The sequence below is a fragment of the Lagenorhynchus albirostris genome, chromosome X (genome assembly GCF_949774975.1).
Source record: "Lagenorhynchus albirostris chromosome X, mLagAlb1.1, whole genome shotgun sequence".
NCBI lineage: Eukaryota > Metazoa > Chordata > Mammalia > Artiodactyla > Delphinidae > Lagenorhynchus > Lagenorhynchus albirostris.
The window spans coordinates 84,964,354-84,975,750 of NC_083116.1; positions in this window are offsets into that span (position 1 = coordinate 84,964,354).

Genomic DNA, 11,397 nt, shown 5'->3' on the forward strand with positions numbered 1-11,397 from the left:
CAGCGGTTCGTTGGCTGGTGTGGGCATATAACCTACTTGTAAGACAAGTTCTTGTCTGCGGGCCTCTGCCTGGCCCTAAATATGTATGTTCTCGAATCTTAGTGACCAAGTGATCGCCAAGGCCGCATCAGACAAGGGTGGGGGGGTCGGTGCCTTTGTCTACAACGGAAGATGGCGACGGGCAGGGTGTGAGAAAATGGCCGCCAGGGTCACATGTTTTGCTGAGTATACCCACCTGAAATGACTAGGTTAGCTGCTCCCAGCAACCGTCCCGGCTTGCGGGGTCCCAGAGGAACCCTGAGGGAGTCACTCAGAGCTCTTTCTGCTGCAGCGCAGATCCACGGCCAGGCCTACAGACGGAAGAACTGGAAGCCTCTCCCACCCATTTGCCTTCTTCCCCTCCTCCTCCCCCCCTCCCTCCCTCAGGCCCCAGAGCAGAGTCCGCTGGAGGGAATGGATTTACCTCTGGAGTGGGGGCAAGTAAGAGTTTCTTCAGAAGCCATCTCAGGGAGCTCCTGACCTGGCTGGAGAATGAGGTCTCCCCCTTAAAAAAATAATTATTAGTCTGAAAATGTCTTCTTCCTGATAACTTAGTTCCAGCCACTCCTCTTCCTCTAGCCTAAACTTTGGGGTGAGGCCGAGCCCCTGTACCCCAAGGATATCAACCTCTAGCATATCCAGGCAGAAAATGACTCCCTCTGCCTACTCCTACCTCTTACGTGCGAAGGACTCACTGCCCCTACATCCATGGAAGGCTTCTAAACTCTTACCCTAGAGAAACACAACTCCTCTGGACCCCAAACCAGCCCTAGCCACCTTCACCTTCCCCCCTGCATTAGCAAATTCTTCCTTTTTCTTTAAGACCTAACTCTTGTCGCTTCTATGAACTTTCCCAGCTGAGAGAGAAACTCAGAGCACCTTGTTGCATTTATCACTTAGTATTATAATCATTTATGTGGCTGTATCTCCTCACAGGAGAGTGAACTCCCTGAGACTAGGAGCCATCTATCTTCGCGCCCTCAGCAGGACCCAGCCCAAGACTGGTACAAGGCACGCTTCAGCAAATGTTTGTTAAACGGGTAAGTTTACGGGCCTACACCACAAATCAATGGGAAATGGACATTTTAGTAGATAGTGCTGGGAAATTTGGCTCACCATAACGAGAAAAATAAAACTGGATCCCTATTTATTTCCACATGAGAGGGTGGAGAATATCTTTGTGACCTAGGACTGTGGAAGGACTTTTTAAACAAAGTCCGAAATGCACAAACCATGAGGAAAAAATTTGTGATGAAGTCTTTGATAGGAATGAAAATTGGTATTACTACTTTGGAAAACAATTAAGAATAGTTAAACAATCAGAATAGTTAAAGATGGCCCTGGGACCCAGCAATTCTGTTAGAGATGTGTGTGTGTGTATGTGTGTGTGTGTGTGTGTGTGTGTGTGTGTATATATATATATATATATGTATGTTAAGTCCTAGAGAAATTCTTAAACATATGCACAAGGAGGCATGTGCAAGAATATTCATTGCAAAATAAAGATAAAAGGAAAACAATCAAGAAAAGAATATTCATCACAGAACTGTTAGTAATAGAGAAAAAAATCTCAACAATCTAAAAGTTCACCAAAAGGAGAATAAATAAATAGTGGTGTAGCCACACAACAGACTACTATATACAACAGTAAAAAAAAAATGAACCAGAATTGGTTATATCAATCCAGATTAATTTCAGAAACATACTGCTGTGATAAAATGCAAGTTGTGGAAGGATACATGATGTGTGAGACCATTTATATAGATTTTTTAAAACTAGAAAACAGTGCACTATGTTGTTTATCAATTACATAGCTATGTAAACAATATTTTTTAAACAAAGGAATTAAACACCAAATGCAGAATGGTGATTATCTCTAGGGAACAAAATGAGAGAAAAATACACAGGGGACTTTGACTGTCTAATATTTTATCTGGGTAATAGGTACATGGGTGTGTGCTATATTATTCTTCATACTTATTTGTATGCCTGAAGTATTTCATATTTTTTTAGAAAGACTGTGAGGATCTATAACAAAATTAATGGTGTCTAAATCTAGATCAGTGGTTCTCAAACCTGGGCTGCAGCAGAATCACTTGGGAGAGCTTGTTAAAATACCAGATGCTGGGCCCCACACCCAGAATTGTGTTTTAGTTAAGTCTGTATTGCATTTCTAACAAGTTCTCAGGTGGTGGTGGTGGTGGTGGTGGTGGTGGTGATGAAGAAGAAGATGAAGAAGAAAATGATGATGACGATGAAGCTGCTGCTGCTGCTAGTCCAGGTAACACATTTTGAGAACTGCTGACAGAGAAAATGAAATTATCAATGAATTTAGTTTTCTTCATTGTGCTTTTCTTTGTTTTCCATGTATTCAATGAGTGAGTGTTACTTTAGGGAGAGGTCTTTGTTGTTTTTTAAATTCTCTTTCATCTCTACTTCCCACTCTCATTTCCTTCATGTAGGCAAGCATTTTAAAGTGTTTTATGCATATCTTTTTGTTTATATGTGTTCTTGCAAAATATGTATTGTTGTTTTACATGCATGTATTTCCCCAAAATTTTCATTTTTCCATTTTTCAAAATTCAGAACAGTTGAAAAAATAGTACAATGAAAGCCCATACACTCTTAATATTTTGCCAAATTTGTTCTACTTCTCTTTATATGTATATGTGTACATCTTCTTGCAGGCAGTATAACAGCTCACCCCTAAAAACTTCAGCACTCATCTACTAGAATAAGGACATTCTCCTGCATAACCACAATACTGTTATCACACCTAAGAAAACTTACTAATTCAATAATACCATCAAAGATACCCTATATACAAATTTTCCAATTGAGCCCAAAATGTTCTTAGACCTGCTCTGATTTTTTGATCCCAGTATCTAATTAAGGTTTGTGTATTACGTTTGGTTGTTTTAGCACTTTAACCTCTTTTAATCTAAAATAGTACCCCTAGATTTTTTGTGTGTTTGAGATTACACCAATACTTTTCAAGAGTCCAGGCCAGTTTCTTATAGAATATCCCACAGAATATCTGGATTCATCTGCTCTTTCCACATGAAAGGTTAAATTATTAATTATATAAACTTATTAATTATATAATTGTATATAATTATATGTAATTATATATATTATATATTATATATATTATATATCTAATTATATAATTTTATATATTAAATATATTATATAATTATATAATTATATATAATTATATAATTATATATAATTATATATAATTATATAATTATATATAATTATATAATTATGATTATATAAATTATTAATTATATAAATTATATAAACCATTATTCAGGTTAAATAATTTCAGCAATAACCGGACATAGAGGATACCGCTTACTTCATATTGTATCTTCTCAGGAGGCACTTAATACCAGGTTGGCCCACGGTGGAGAATATTTTGTGTCTGTGCATTTTTTTTTATATCTTTATTGGATTGCTTTACAATGGTGTGTTAGTTTCTGCTTTATAACAAACTGAATCAGTTGTACATATACATATGTTCCCATATCTCTTCCCTCTTGCATCTCCCTCCCTCCCACCCTCCCTATCCCACCTCTCTAGGTGGTCAAAAAGCACCGAGCTGATCTCCCTGTGCTATGCAGCTGCTTCCCACTAGCTATCTATTTTACATTTGGTAGTGTATATATGTCCATGCCACTCTCTCACTTTGTCACAGCTTACCCTTCCCCCTCCCCATATCCTCAAGTCCATTCTCTAGTAGGCCTGTGGCTTTATTCCTGTCTTACCCCTAGGTTCTTCATGACCTTTTTTTCCCTTAAATTCCATATATATGTGTTAGCATATGGTATTTGTCTTTCTCTTTCTGACTTACTTCACTCTGTATGACAGACTCTAGGTCCATACACCTCATTACAAATACGTCAGTCTTGTTTCTTTTTATGGCTGAGTAATATTCCATTGTATATATGTGCCACATCTTCTTTATCCATTCATCTGATGATGGACACTTAGGTTGTTTCCATGTCCTGGCTATTGTAAATAGAGCTGCAATGAACATTTTGGTACATGACTCTTTCTGAATTTTGGTTTCTCAGGGTATATGCCCAGTAGTGGGATTGCTGGGTCATATGGTAGTTCTATTTGTAGTTTTTTAAGGAACCTCCATACTGTTCTCCATAGGGGCTGTACCAATTCACATTCCCACCAGCAGTGCAAGAGTGTTCTCTTTTCTCCACACCCTCTCCAGCATTTATTGTTTCTAGATTTTTTGATGATGGCCATTCTGACTGGTGTGAGATGATATTTCATTGTAGCTTTGATTTGCATTTCTCTAATGATTAATGATGTTGAGCATTCTTTCATGTGTTTGTTGGCAGTCTGTATATCTTCTTTGGAGAAATGTCTATTTAGGTCTTCTGCCCATCTTTGGATTGAGTTGTTTGTTTTTTTGTTATTGAGCTGCATGAGCTCCTTGTAAATTTTGGAGATTAATCCTTTGTCAGTTGCTTCCTTTGCAAATATTTTCTCCCATTCTGAGGGTTGTCTTTTGGTCTTGTTTATGGCTTCCTTTGCTGTGCAAAAGCTTTGAAGTTTCATTAGGTCCCATTTGTTTATTTTTGTTTTTATTTCCATTTCTCTAGGAGGTGGGTCAAAAAGGATCTTGCTGTGATTCATGTCTTAGAGTGTTCTGCCTATGTTTTCGTCTAAGAGTTTGATAGTTTCTGGCCTTACATTTAGGTCTTTAATCCATTTTGAGCTTATTTTTGTGTATGGTGTTAGAGAGTGATCTAATCTCATACTTTTACATGTACCTGTCCAGTTTTCCCAGCACCACTTATTGAGGAGGCTGTCCTTTCTCCACTGTACATTCCTGCCTACTTTATCAAAGACAAGGTGTCCATATGTGCGTGGGTTTATCTCTGGGCTTTCTATCCTGTTCCATTGATCTATCTTTCTGTTTTTGTGCCAGTACCATACTGTCTTGATTGCTGTAGCTTTGTATTATAGCCTGAAGTCAGGGAGCCTGATTCCACCAGCTCCGTTTTTCGTTCTCAAGATTGCTTTGGCTATTCGGGGTCTTTTGTGTTTGCATACAAATTGTGAATTTTTTTGTTCTAGTTCTGTGAAAAATGCCAGTAGTAGTTTGATAGGGATTGCACTGAATCTGTAGATTGCGTTGGGTAGTAGAGTCATTTTCACAATGTTGATTCTTCCAATCCAAAAACATGGTATATCTCTCCATCTATTTGTATCATCTTTAATTTCTTTCACCAGTGTTTTATAATTTTCTGCATACAGGTCATTTGTCTCCTTAGGTAGGTTTATTCCTAGATATTTTATTCTTTTTGTTGCAACGGTAAATGGAAATGTTTTCTTGATTTCACTTTCAGATTTTTCATCATTAGTGTATAGGAATGTCAGAGATTTCTGTGCATTAATTTTGTATCCTGCTACTTTACCAAATTCATTGATTAGCTCTAGTAGTTTTCTGGTAGCATCTTTAGGATTCTCTATGTATAGTATCATGTCATCTGCAAACAGTGACAGCTTTACCACTTCTTTTCCGATTTGGATTCCTTTTATTTCCTTTTCTTCTCTGATTGCTGTGGCCAAAACTTCCAAAACTATGTTGAATAAGAGTGGTGAGAGTGGGCAACCTTGTCTTGTTCCTGATCTTAGTGGAAATGCTTTCAGTTTTTCACCATTGAGGACGATGTTGGCTGTGGGTTTGTCATATATGGCCTTTATTATGTTGAGGAAAGTTCCCTCTATGCCTACTTTCTCCAGGGATTTTATCATAAATGGGTGTTGAATTTTGTCACAAGCTTTCTCTGCATCTAGTGAGATGATCATATGGTTTTTCTCCTTCAATTTGTTAATATGGTGTATCATGTTGATTGATTTGCATATATTGAATCCTTGCATTCCTGGAATAAACCCCACTTCACCATGGTGTGTGATCCTTTTAATGTGCTGTTGGATTCTGTTTGCTAGTATTTTGTTGAGGATTTTTGCATCTATGTTCATCAGTGATATTGGCCTGTAGTTTTCCTTCTTGGTGACATCCTTGTCTGGTTTTCGTATCAAGGTGATGATGACCATGTAGAATGAGTTTCAGAGTGTTCCTCCCTCTGCTATATTTTGGAAGAGTTTGAGAAGGATACATGTGAGCTCTTCTCTAAATGTTTGATAGAATTCGCCTGTGAAGCCATCTGGTCCTAGGCTTTTGTTTGTTGGAAGATTTTTTTTTTAACATCTTTATTGGGGTATAATTGCTTTACAATGGTGTGTTAGTTTCTGCTTTATAACAAAGTGAATCAGTCATACATAAACATATGTTCCCATATGTCTTCCCTCTTGCATCTCCCTCCCTCCCACCCTCCCTATGTTGGAAGATTTTTAATCACAGTTTCAATTTCAGTGTTTGTGATTGGTCTGTTCATATTTTGTATTTCTTCCTGATTCAGTCTTGGCAGGTTATGCATTTCTAAGAATCTGTCCATTTCTTCCAGGTTGTCCATTTTATTGGCATAGAGTTGCTTGTAGTAATCTCTCATGATCTTTTTTATTTCTGCAGTGTCTGTTGTTACTTCTCCTTTTTCATTTCTAATTCTATTGATTTGAGTCTTCTCCCTTTTTTTCTTGATGAGTCTGGCTAATGGTTTATAAATTTTGTTTATCTTCTCAAAGAGCCAGCTTTTAGTTTTATTCATCTTTGCTATCATTTCCTTCATTTCTTTTTCATTTATTTCTGATCGGATTTTTAGGATTTCTTTCCTTCTGCTAACTTTGAGGTTTTTCTGTTCTTCTCTAATTGCTTTAGGTGCAAGGTTAGGTTGTTTATTCGAGATGTTTCCTGTTTCTTAAGGTAGGATTGTATCGCTATAAACTTCCCTCTTAGAACTGCTTTTGCTGCATCCCATAGGTTTTGGGCTGTCGTGTCTCCATTGTCGTTTGTTTTTAGGTATTTTTTTATTTCCTCTTTCATTTCTTCAGTGATCACTTCATTATTAAGTAGTGTATTGTTTAGCCTCCATGTGTTTGTATTTTTTACAGATCTTTTCCTGTAATTGATATCTAGTCTCATTGCGTCGTGGTTGGAAAAGATACTTGATACAATTTCAATTTTCTTAAGTTTACCAAGGCTTTATTTCTGACCCAAGGTATGATCTATCCTGGAGAATGTTCCTTGAGCACTTGAGAAAAAATGTGTATTCTGTTGTTTTTGGATGTAATGTCCTATAAATATCAATTAAATCCATCTTGTTTAATGTACCATTTAAAGCTTGTGTTTCCTTATTTATTTTCATTTTGGATGATGTGTCCATTGGTGAAAGTGGGGTGTTAAAGTCCCCTACTATGAATGTGTTACTGTCGATTTCCCCTTTGATGGCTGTTAGTATTTGCCTTATGTATTGAGATGCTCCTATGTTGGGTGCATAAATATTTACAATTGTTATATCTTCTTCTTGCATCGATCCCTTGATCATTATGTAGTGTCCTTCTTTGGCTCTTGTAATAGTCTTTATTTTAAAGTCTATTTTGTATGATATGAGAATTGCTACTCCAGCTTTCTTTTGGTTTCCATTTGCATGGAATATCTTTTTCCATCCCCTCACTTTCAGTCTGTATGTGTCTCTAGGTCTGAAGTGGGTCTCTTGTAGGCAGCATGTATATGGGTCTTGTTTTTGTATCCATTCAGCCAATCTGTGTCTTTTGGTGGGAGTATTTAGTCCATTTACATGTAAGGTAATTATCGATATGTATGTTCCTATTCCCATTTTCTAAATTGTTTTTGGTTCGTTATTGTAGGTAGGTCTTTTGCTTTTCTTGTGTTTCTTGCCTAGAGAAGTTCCTTTAGCATTTGTTGTAAAGCTGGTTTGGTGGTGCTGAACTCTCTCAGCTTTTGTTTGTCTGTAAAGGTTTAATTTCTCCATCAAATCTGAATGAGATCCTTGCTGGGTAGAGTCATCTTGGTTGCAGGTTTTTCTCATCACTTTAAATATGTCCTGCCAGTCCTTTCTGGCTTGCAGAGTTTCTGCTGAAAGATCAGCTGTTAACCTTATGGGCATTCCCTTGTGTGTTATTTGTTGTTTTTCCCTTGCTGCTTTTAATATGTTTTCTTTGTATTTCATTTATGACAGTTTGATTAATATGTGTCTTGGCGTATTTCTCCTTGGATTTATCCTGTATGGGACTCTCTGTGCTTCCTGGACTTGATTAACTATTTCCTTTCCCATATTAGGGAAGTTTCAACTATAATCTCTTCAAATATTTTCTCAGTCCCTTTCTTTTTCTCTTCTTCTTCTGGAACCCTTATAATTCGAATGTTGGTGCGTTTAAGGTTGTCCCAGAGGTCTCTGAGACTGTCCTCAGTTCTTTTCATTCTTTTTTCTTTATTCTGCTCTGCAGTAGTTATTTCCACTATTTTATCTTCCAGGTCACTTATCCGTTCTTCTGCCTCAGTTATTCTGCTATTGATCCCATCTCGAGTATTTTTCATTTCATTTTTACTGTGTTGTTCATCGTTGCTTGTTTCATCTTTAGTTCTTCTAGGTCCTTGTTAAATGTTTCTTGCATTTTGTCTATTCTATTTCCAAGATTTTGGATCATCTTTACTATCATTATTCTGAATTCTTTTTCAGGTAGACTGCCTATTTCCTCTTCGTTTGTTAGGTCTGGTGGGTTTTTATCTTGCTCCTTCATCTGTGGTGTGTTTTTCTGTCTTTTCATTTTGCTTATCTTACTGTGTTTGGGGTCTCATTTTTTCAGGCTGCAGGTTCGTAGTTCCCGTCGTTTTTGGTGTCTGTCCCCAGTGGCTAAAGTTGGTTCAGTGGGTAGTGTAGGCTTCCTGGTGGAGGGGACTAGTTCCTGTGTTCTGGTGGATGAGGCTGGATCTTGTCTTTCTGGTGGGCAGGTCCACGTCTGGTGGTGTGTTTTGGGGTGTCTGTGGACTTACTATGATTTTAGGCAGCCTCTCTGCTAATGGGTGGGGTTGTGTTCCTGTCTTTCTAGTTGTTTGGCATAGGGTGTCCAGCACTGTAGCTTGCTGGTCGTTCAGTGAAGCTGGGTGCTCATGTTGAGATGGAGATCTCTGGGAGATTTTCACCGTTCGATAATATTTGGAGCTGGGAAGTCTCTTGTGGACCAGTGTCCTGAAGTTGGCTCTCCCACCTCAGAGGTACAGCACTGACTCCCGGCTGCAGCACCAAGAGCCTTTCATCCACGTGGCTCAGAATAAAAGGGAGAAAAAGAAGAAAAGAAAGAAAGAAAGAGAGAGAGAAAGAGAGGGAGAGAGAGAAAGAAAGAAAGAAAGGAAGGAAGGAAGGAAGGAAGGAAGGAGGGAAAGGAGGAAGGAAGGGAGTAAAATAAAATAAAGTAAGATAAAATAAAATAAAATAAATTTTTTTTAAAAGTAAATAAAAAAACAAAAAGAAAACAGACCGACAGAACCCCAAATGGTGAAAGCAAAGCTATACAGACAAAATCTCACACAGAAGCATACACACTCGCAAAAAGAGGAAAAGGGGAAAAATAATAAATCTTGCTCTCAAGGTCCACCTCCTCAATTTGGGATGATTTGTTGTCTATTCATATATTCCACAGATGCAGGGTACATCACGTTGCTGGTGGAGATTTAATCCGCTGCTGCTGAGGCTGCTGGGAGAGATTTTCCTTTCCTTTCTTGGTTCGCACAGCTCCTGGGGCTCAGCTTTGGATTTGGCCCCGCCTCTTCGTGTAGGTCGCTGGAGGCTGTCTGTTCTTCACTCAGACAGGACGGGGTTAAAGAAGCTACTGACTTGGGAGCTCTGGCTCACTCAGGCTGGGGGGAGGGAGGGGTATGGAGTGCGGGGTAGCCTGCAGCAGCAAAGGCCAACGGGACGTTGCACCAGCCTGAGGCCCGCCGTGCGTTCTCCCAGGGAAGTTGGCCCTGGATCCCGGGACCCTGGCAGTGGCGGGCTGCACAGGCTCCCCAGAAGGAAGGTATGGATAGTGACCTGTGCTTGCACACAGGCTTCTTGGTGGTGGCAGCAGCAGCAGCCTTAGCGTCTCATGCCCGTCTCTGGGGTCCGCGCTGTTATCCGCGGCTCGCCCCCGTCTCTGGAGCTCTTTTAAGCAGCGCTCTTAATCCCCTCTCCTCGCGCACCAGGAAACAAAGAGGGAAGAAAATGTCTCTTGCCTCTTTGGCAGGTCCAGACTTTTCCCCGGACTCCCTCCTGGCTAACCATGTTGCACTAACCCCTTCAGGCTGTGTTCACGCCGCCAGTCCTCTCCCTGGGCTCTGACTGAAGCCGGAGCCTCAGCTCCCAGCCCCACTTGCCCCGGCAGGTGAGCAGACAAGCTTCTCGGGCTGGTGAGTTCCGGTCGGCACCTATCCTCTGTGCGGGAATCTCTCTGCTTTGCCCTCCGCACCTCTGTTGCTGTGCTCTCCTCCGTGGCTCCAAAGCTTCCCCCCTCCGCCACCTGCAGTCTCCGCCCGCGAAGGGGCTTCCTAGTGTGTGGAAACCTTTCCTCCTTCACAGCTCCCTCGCACTGGTGCAGGTCCCGTCCCTGTTCTTTTGTCTCTGTTTATTCTTTTTTCTTTTGTCCTACTCAGGTATGTGGGGAGTTTCTTGCCTTTTGGGAGGTCTGAGGTCTTCTGCCAGCATTCAGTAGGTGTTCTGTAGGAGTTGTCCCACGTGTAGATGTATTTCCGGTGTATCTGTGGGGAGGAAGGTGATCTCCATGCCTTATTCTTCCCCCATCTTCCTCCGACCCCCTCACCTTTAGGTTTTAATCCATTTAGAATCCACGCTCATTTATGGTGTTAGGTAGGTATGCAATTTTATTTTTTCCACATAGTGAGCCACATTTCCCACCACCAAATACTAAACAATCCTTCCTTTTTCATTGATTTACCATGCCACCTTTGTCGTATATTATGAAACATACACACATAGGTCTGTTTCTGTTCTTGTACCAATACCACCTATTTTTTTAATATTTTGTAACATATCTTAAATCTGATAGGGCAAGTCTCCTCCTCTTTAGTCTTCTTTTGGGTTGTCTTTTAACTATAACTCTTCATAAATCTTCAAAAGATTTTATCAAGCTCTTCAAAAAAACAACTGTAATTTTGATTAGAATTGCACTGAATTTATAGATTAATTTGGGAGAGTTGACACTATCAAAATATTAACTTGTCCCATCCAAGATCATGGAATATCTCCTCATTTGTTCAGTTCACCTTCTACCTGTGCTCTTTATTAAGAGTTTAAAGTTTTCTCTTTAGAATTATTGTGTTTTTACTAATTTAATTCCTAGTGACTTTACAGTTTTAGTTACTATTCTGAATATTTTTATTTTTTGAATAGATAATATACATGCATT